Source organism: Sapajus apella, unplaced genomic scaffold (genome assembly GCF_009761245.1).
Source record: "Sapajus apella isolate SASKATOON/1434 unplaced genomic scaffold, GSC_monkey_1.0 scaffold11, whole genome shotgun sequence".
NCBI lineage: Eukaryota > Metazoa > Chordata > Mammalia > Primates > Cebidae > Sapajus > Sapajus apella.
The window spans coordinates 32,007,989-32,017,113 of record NW_022436951.1 but is presented as its reverse complement, the minus strand read 5'-3'; the positions used below and the strand labels follow the sequence as shown (position 1 = coordinate 32,017,113).

The 9,125-nt window shown below is 44.1% G+C and overlaps 1 long non-coding RNA gene across 1 annotated transcript; it reads left to right on the top strand.

Annotated features, from left to right (window-relative positions):
- The first annotated feature begins 130 nt into the window (after window positions 1-130).
- Window positions 131-8,654, top strand: LOC116552375. The gene is made up of 3 exons (XR_004269353.1): window positions 131-432; window positions 6,879-6,986; window positions 8,213-8,654. It is a non-coding gene; the product is annotated as an uncharacterized LOC116552375 (long non-coding RNA).
- Window positions 8,655-9,125: the final 471 nt, after the last annotated feature.

The following is a 9,125-nucleotide window of genomic DNA, read 5'->3' as shown; positions in this document are numbered from 1 at the left end:
TGCCAGATATAGGTGAAGGGGAGGAAGGCAGCAAATCACACTGCCATTTGTGTACCTATACAACAATGTTGCATGTTCTTCACATGTACCCCAAAACCTAAAATGCAATTAAAAAAGTGTCCCTTTTACATTTCAGATAATGTCACTTGTCAACTGAGGAATGACGAGGTTCATAAACTTGGAAAGAAGAGGTTTCTTCTCAGAAAGGGGTGCACCCTGCAGGGCGGCCATTGTGACAGGCTGAGAAGCAGAGCCTCTGGCCAGAAGCCAGAAACAGACCCTTCCAGGGGCAGAAGAACAAGACAGGAGTTTATGCTGAATGAAGTGGCCAAATACACACATTTGATGAGCTATGGGAGGAGCCCTGAATATTGATGAGAGGAGAAATATGCGCGTGTGTAATCAAGCTCCGTGTCTTTCCTGGGGACCTGGGTTAGTGTGATCTGAGGGTGGCTGTTTCAGGCCTCTGACATCAAAAGATGAAGCAGAGGACTTGAAAATCCTCACTGTGCAGCCCCTGGAGACCGACCAGAATGACTTCATGGCCAGTAGTGTCTTATCTAACCACTCCGTGGCCAGTAGTCCTCTTATCAAGGGTGCCAGTCAGTTCTTTTGTCCAGACCACATAAGGGCAGGGCAGCATCAGGTGGCTGGTTGATATCAGGAATGAAGCCTCTTTCCCAAGGGCTGGTTTCTTCTTAGCCCCCTAGGAAAGAAAGTCTCATGGTGGTTATCCAGGGCATGAGGGCTATAATGAGGCGTGTCTGACCTTCCATCCCATCATGACCAGAAACTCAGTTTTCCAGGTTTCTCTGGAGTCCCCTTGGCCGGGTAGGTGGGGAGTGGGGGGAGTCTGGAGACCGTCAGTTGCTTGGGAGGCTTAGGATTTCATTTTTATTTCTCATATTGGATTTCTATACTTGCAACTTTTGAAAAAAATTTTGAGACAGGTTCTCACACTGTCACTCCAGTATAGGCTGGAGTGTGGTGGCACAATCTCAGCTAACTGCAACCTCTGCCTCCCAGATTCAAGCGATTCTTATGCCTCAGCCTCCCGAGCAGCTGGGATTACAGGCGTGTGCCACTACACCTGGCTAATTTTTGTATTTTTTAATAGAGACTGGGTTTCACCATGTTGGCTGGGCTGGTCCTGAACTCCTGGCCTCAAGTGATCCACTTGCCTCGGCCTCCCAAAGTGCTGAGATTACAGGCATGAGCCATCGTGCCCAGCCTATACTTGCATTTTAAGATTCGTGATATACACGCCTGAACCAGCTTCACACAGGTATGCACCTGACCAGACCTATATTAATTTCTTGTGGCTGTCATAACAAATGACCAGAAACTTGGTGGATTAAAACAACAGCAACATATTCTTTCACAGTTCTGAAGACTGGAAGCCTGGCAGGGCGTGCCCCTCTGAAGACTCCAGGGGAATGGATTAGTCTAATCTCCCATTGCTATAAAGAACTGTCTGTGGCCGGATGCAGTGGCTTGCATTTGTAATCCCAGCACTTTGAGAGGCCTAGGCAGGCTGTTTATAAATTTGAGACCAGCCTGGCCAACATAGTGAGACCCCGTCTCTACTACAAATAAAAAATAAAAATTAAAATAAATTAGCTGGGCATGGTGGTGCATGCCTGTAATCCCAGCTACTCAGGAGGCTGAGGCAGGAGAATCACTTGAACCCAGGAGGTGGAAGTTGCAGTGAGCCGAGATGGCACCACTGCACTTCAGCCTGGACAACAGGAGTGAAACTCCACTCCGAAAAAGAAAGAGAGAGAGAGACAGAAAGAAGGAAGGGAAAGAAAGAGAGAAAGAGAAGGAAAAGAACTACTTGAGACTGGGTAATTTATGAAGAAAAGAGGTTTAATTGACTCAGTTCCACAGGCTGTAGAGCATGGCTGGGGAGGCCTCAGGAGACCTACAGTCACGGTGGAAGGGGAAGGGGAAGCTGGAGCAGGGGGAGGACAGGGAAAGGGGAGGTCCCACACACTGTTACCAACCAGATTCATGAGAACTAATGATGAGAACAGCAAAGGGGACGTCCGCACCCCTCCCCGCCATGATCCAATCACCTCCCACCAGGCCTCTCCTCCAACACTGAGGGTGACAATTCGACAGGAGATTTGGGTGGCACACAGAACCAAACCGTATCAGGGAGAATCCCATCTTGTTCCTTGGCTTGTTCCTTGGCTTGTGGCTGCGTCACTCCAGTCTCTGTCCCTCTCTTCATAGTGTCATTCTCCTCTGTGGCTGCATCTTCTTCTGTCTTTTATAGGAAAGGACACTTCTTGAATTTAGAGCCCACCCAGATCAGCCAGGAAGATCCCATGTTAAGATGCTTCAGTTAATCACATCTGCAAAGAGCCTTTTTCCTAATGAGGTCGCCTTAATGAATTCGGGGTATTAGGGCAAGCACCTCATACTCAGGCAGGCTTCTTGGCAGGCCTCAGTCAGAATACCGTCAAAAGTTGGTGCATCTGCTGTGGCAGCGGCTCATGCCTCTAATCCCAGCACTTTGGGAGGCTGAGGCAGGCAGATCACTTGAGATTGGGAGTTTGAGAGCAGCCTGGCCAACATAGTGAAACCCTGTCTATATAAAAGATACAAAAATTGGCTGGGTGTCCTGGTACATGCCTGTAATCCCAGCTACGTGAGAGGCTGAGGCACGAAAATGGCTTGAACGTGGGGTGCGTTCTGTCACCCGGGTTGCAGTGAGCCCCTGACCAATAGCCACTGCATTCCAGCCTGGGTGACAGAGCAAGAAGCCATGTCAAAAAAAAAAAAAAAAAAAAAAAAAAGGGTGCATGTGTTCTATCCAGATTCCAAATATATAGAATTTTAAATATCCACAAAAGTTGTGTGTGGTCTGAAAAATAAGAGAAAGTGAGATTCAAACAAGTTTTAAATTCTTTCATATTGAAAGGAGCAAGGATTTACATATTTATGGATCCCTACTGAAGGTGTCTGAATTAAGCAATGTGTATAACTGTTGTGTAGCAACACTTCTTCAGGTTTTGGGGGTCATTGACAAAACAACTGTAGAAAGGGATCCGCGTGACGATTGGCAGTGGGAAGAATCATTCCAGATCCCTGCAGCATCGGGACTCACGTTTGCCTAAAGTCCCTGACCTTTGTGGCCTCGATTAACCAGCATGGTAACTATTTTTTTTTTTTTTTCCAGACAGGGCCTTGTTCTGTCACCCAGGCTAGAGTGCAGTGGTGTGATCTCAGTTCACTGCAGCCTCCGCCTCCCAGTTTCAAGCGATTCTCCTGCCTCAGTCTCTGGAGTAGCTGGGGTTGCAGCCGCGCACCACCACACCCAGCTAATTTTTGTATTTTTAGTAGAGATTGGGTTTGGCCATGTTGGCCAGGCTGATCTGAAACTCCTGAACTCAGGTGATCCACCTGCCTCAGCCCCCCAAAACTGCTGGGATTACCAGTTTCATGAAATGCTGGTGAGCCACTGTACTGAGTCGTCTCTCCTTTTACTACTTGGCAACCTTGGCACATGCCACCATGCCTGGAGAATTGTTTATTTTTATTTATTTATTTATTTAAAGATGGGCTTCACCGTGTTGGTCAGGCTGGTCTTGAACTCCCGACCTCAGGTGATCCACCTGCCTTGGCCTCCAAAGTGCTTGGATTACAGGTGTAAGCCACCACGCCCAGCCCTGGAGAGTTTTTTAAGTCATCTTTTGTAGAGATGGGTGGGGTCTAACTATGTTTCCCAGGCTGGTTTCCAAGTCTTGGCCTCCAGTGATCCTTCCACCTCAGCCTCCCAAAGTGCTGAGATTAAAGGCATGAACCACCACAACCATTCAGGTATGTATCTTTTGGTCGGAGAAGATTTATAATTAAGTACTGAAAATTTGTGAGACTCAAAACCATACCATAGTATTAATATGAAATTTGTTTAAGTAGGGATACGTGCATATTTGGTATTTTATGTTCTTAATATAGTTAAGAGAATTTGACCTGTTAAGAAGGTCAGATGTGTAACACAAAGTTAAAAGGTGTAAGTCAATACTTAATTTAGGCTAGTGATTTAAGAATTAAGACTTAATTAGTTTATTTACCATGTTGAAATGCTTAAGAGAGAATTTGTTTTTCTTCTTTTGCAAATTTAATTTGTTAGATTTCCTATAATTATTTAGTTTTCAGGAATTTTTGGTGTTGAAACAATTTTTGTTATTGAAAAAGAAAGCAGAAGCACTCTAAAAGGAAATCACTGGCTAGGTGCAGTGGCTCATGCTTGTAATCCCAGGACTGTAATTCCAGGCTGACATGGGCAGATCATCTGAGGTCAGGAGTTCGAGACCAGCCTGGCCAACGTGGCAAAACCTCGTATCTACTAAAAATACAAAAATTAGTCGGGCATGGTGGCACACACCTGTAATCCCAGCTACTCAGGAGGCTGAGGCAGGAGAATTGCTTGAGCCTGGGGAGGTGGAGGTTGCAGTGAGCCCGAGATTGCACCACTGCACTCCAGCCTGGGTGACAGAGCGGACTCCATCTCAAAAAAAAAAAAAAAAAAAAAGGAAATCAGTTACATCAAATTTATAAATGTGGTTGAAAAGGTTGAGAGACGGTTAGTTAACTAAGTTAGGTTGAGTACAGTGGCTCACACCTACAATCCTAGCACTTTAAGGAGGCTAAGGCAGGCAGATCGCTTGAGTTCAGGAGTTGGAAACCAGTCTGGGCAACATGGTGAAACCCCGTCTCTACAAAAAAAAAGCCCCCCCTGGGGGGGTGAGTGCCTGTAGTGCCAGCTACTTGGGGGGCTGAGGTGAAAGGATCACTTGAGCCCTGGGTTGAGGCTGCATTAAGCCAGGATCACACCACTGCACTCCAGCCTGGGTGACAAAGCGAGACCTTGTCTCAAAAAAAAAAATTAATGAACTTAGTAAATAGGACCAAGTATTATCCAAAGATCTCTTAAATCTGATTCCTGAGTATGCTAGATGTATGATAAGGAAAATGAGATCTATAGCCTGAACTTTAATAACTAATGAAAATATACATTTAGGATTTGTATGTTTCATATGTTGAAAATTAAAACATAAAGCCAAAATGAACACCTGCATCGTTCCTCTGTACCTAAAAACTACCCTGAAGGATACCAAAAGCCTCGTTTTAACAAATCCATGCCATCCCTTGGCTATTTCTGGCTGCCAATGTATCAAATACTTTTTAATACACCAAGTCAAAATTATTTTTTTTAATTTTACCTTTCTATCTTCAGATCACATGTAAATCTGTTCTGCTTCAAGCCACCTTTTACTTGATTTATAACTATTATGTGAACTTGAAGTGCTTTGCCTTGACTTGTCACAGTCTGTGAAATGTGCTAAGCTGTGATAGGTGAGCGGCAGAGCTCTGAGCTCCGAGCAGACTGCTTGGATGCAAATCACACTCTGCTACCCTGCTTAACTCTCAGTGCCTCTTTGCTCATCTGTAAAAGGTGGTAGAAATTGTGTCTACTGCACAAAAGCTATTCTGAGGATTAAATGATATAATTAACAGATTAAATTCTATGATAAGTGCTTAGAACAATGCCTGGTACTTGGCAGACATTCAATCAATCAATAAGACATTATCATGTTTGTGAACTTCAGTGTTCTTAAACTGCGTCATGCCATTGCAAGCTCACTGTGCAAAGAGATCAGTCTTACTGAGTTGAATGTAGAGGGAGGATTTCTCAAATCTCTGCGGTAAGGTTGCTGGGTTCAAAGAAATGGATTCTGGATCCAATGCTTGTTCAAACCTTGCTGGGCTGACTGGAAAAACAGTCCCTTTCTTTATCAATTAATTTTTTCTCTCTATCTACAAAGCAAGATGACAAAGGGCAGCAGTGTGGAGGAAGAGATCTCTTATTCGTGTTCCAAATGAGAGCTTTCCTAAAATTTGATGGACAGAGTTATGGTTAATTTTATGTATCACTTTGGCCAAGCTATGGTGCCCAGTAGTTGGGTCTAACACTAGTCTGATTGTTGCTGTGAAGATAATTTGTAGATGTGATTAACATTTAAATCAGTTGACTTTAAATAAAGAAGATTTTTACCCTTGATAATGTAGGTGACCCTCATCCAATCAGTTGAAGGCCTTAAGAGCAAAGCCCTGAGGCTTTCAGAGAATAAGCAATTCTGTTTCAAGACTGTAATGTAGAAATCCTGCCTGAGTTTTCAGACTGCCAACCTGTCCTACAGATTTGTGACTTGCCAAGTTCCACAGTTGCAGAAGCCAGTTTCTTAAAATAAATCTCTCTCTATGTTAGTCTGCTAGGGCTACCATACAAAGTACCACAGACTGGGTGGCTTAAACAACAGAATTTTATTCTTTCACAGTTCTGGAGGCTTGAAGTCCAAAATCAAGGTGCTGGCAGGGTTGGTGTCTGTTGACGCCTTTCTTCCTGGCTTGTAGATATCTACTTCTTGCTGAGTCCTCACGTGGCCTTTCTTCTGTGTACCTGCAGAGCAAGAGGTCTCTTGGTGCCTCTTCCTCTTCTTACAAGGACAGCAGTCCTGGTGGTTAGGGACCCACCCTTATGATTTCATTTACTCTCAATCACGTCCTTCAGGGCCCTATCTCCAAATACAAACACACTGGGGTTAGGGCCTCAACCCATGAATTTGGGGAGGACACAATCCAATGCAGAACTCTATCCATCTGTCTGTCTGTCTGTCTATATCTGTCTATTTGTCTTTCCGTCTGTCTGTCTGTCTCTATCTGTCTGCCTCTGCCTATCTGTCTGTGTATCTCTCCATCTATCTACCTGTCTTCTATTTATCTCTCTACCTTCTGTCTGTCTGTCTTTCTATCCCTCTATCCATCTACCTATCCATCCATCCTATTTGTTCTGTTTCACTGGGAAGCCCCCAACTGACACAGCAGAATGAAATGTGAAACTTCCTCATATACAGTCATTCAACTGACTCCAGTGCTGGCTTTATAATCTATCACCAACCTATTGGTTGTTTAATGTAAGTAGTTATACCTAGATTTCCTAAAAATAAAAGTGATAATGAAAAAAAAAATGCTTAAGTCTTCCCCTGAAACTACTTGAATACATTTTTTTTTTTTTTTGAGACAGAGTCTTTCTCTGTCACCCAGGCTGGAGTGCAGTGGCACAACCTGGGCTCACTGCAACCTCTGCCTCCCAGGTTCAAGTGATCCTCCTACTCAGCCTCCCAAGTAGCTGGGACTGAGGCGTGTGCCACCATGCCCAGTTAATTTCTGTATTTTTAGTAGAGATGGGGTTTCGCCATGTTGGTCAGGCTGGCCTCAAATTCCTGACCTCAGGTGATCCGCCCACCTCAGCCTCCCAAAGTGCTGGGATTAAAGGAGTGAGCCACTGTGTTCAGGTCTTGAGTCAACTCTTGAAATAAAAAGTAAAGTATCACAAATGACTGTTTAATATTTCTGCGGACAAAGTAGCTTTGAAATCAACAGCATTACAGGTTTTTGTTTGTTGTTTGTGTTTGAGACAGGGTCTTGCTCTGTCGTACAGGTTGGAGTGCAGTGGTGTGATCAGGGTTCAATGCACCTGGCTTTGCATTACTGTTTTTTTTTTCCCTGATTCCCAGGTCTGCGAATATTGCATTACAGTTTTACGAATCAAGATGAAGAGGCCAGGCACAGTGGCTCAAGCCTGTAATCCTAGCACTTTGGGAGGCTAAGGCAGGCAGATTGCCTGAGCTCAGGAGCTCAAAACCAGCCTGGGCAACATGGTGAAACCGCCCCTCTACTAAAAATACAGAAAATTAGCTGGGCATGGTGGTGCATGCCTATAATCTCAGCTACTCAGAGGCTGAGGCAGGAGAATCGCTTGAACCCAGGAGGCGAAGGTTGCAATGAACCAAAATCATGCCACTGAACTCCAGCCTGGGCAACAGAGTGAGGCTGTCTCCAAAAAATAAAAAAATGAAAAAATAAAATTAAAAAAATAAAATGCAGACAGGTTTATAGCAGCTCTATTTGTAATTGCCCCAAACTGGAAACAACTCAAACATCTCTCAAGAACAAATGGATACATAAATTGTAGTACATCCATACAATGAAACACTACTTGGAGATTTTTTAAAAAGTATTCATACACCTTAAAACATGAATGAATAAGTGAAAGAAGTCAGTCTCAAAAGGTTACCACCTACCTGACTTCTCCCACCAGGTCTGCCAATAATTTCCTAATGTGTTCTTTTTTCTCCAGGTGTTTGCGGCTCAGAATTTTGGCAAATAGAGGAATAAATTATGTTATCAAATTCCTTAATTTCAAGAGAACCAGTGGAAGGAATATCATCCAATTGGATGGGTTTTTTCCGCTAAAACAACAAAGAAGTTCTTTCTGAAATCACAACTTGGTGACTTAAGTTTTAATTTAAATTCTTGCAAGAGATGCCATGATGTCAGGGTGAGACCACAGAGTACAGGGAAACCACATCCTTTTGGAAACAGCAATGCCTACCAGTGCAGAGAGAGCTGCTCTGTAGACAGAGAGAAGAAAGGGAGAGCACGACTTTACTAATGCCAACAGCAGGGAAGTGCAAAGGAGGGCAGCCTCCAACTCCCTCCAGCTGGAAGCGAGCAAAGCACTGGGAAGGGCAAAATGAGGCACAATCCTCAAACCCCTTTATCAACTTTTTTTTTTTTTTTGAGGCAAAGTCTCACTCTTGTCACCCAGGCTAAAGTAAAGTGGTGCAGTCTCAGCTCACTGCAATCACCACCTCTTGGGTTCAAGCAATTCTCTGCCTCAGTCTCCCGAGTAGCTAGGATTACAGGCATATGCCACCATGCCCGGCTAATTTTGTATTTTTAGTAGAGACAGGGTTTCACTATGTTTGTCAGGCTGGTCTCGAACTCCTAACCTCAGGTGATCCACCTGCCTGGCCCTCCAGAAGTGCTGGGATTACAGGTGTGAGCCACCTCGCTCAGCATCAAGTTCTTTTTCTTTTCTCCCCAGCTAGCTCTTAGTCTCAATGATCAAACTCCTCAGGCACGTTAAGTGGGTAAATAGTTTTATATTTTGGCATTTGAATCTAAAATCATAGGCTTTCTTGAACAACTTTGCTTTCTTATTTCGAAGATGAAACCCTACCCTACTCTTCTGGAAAGTTGGGAAGTGT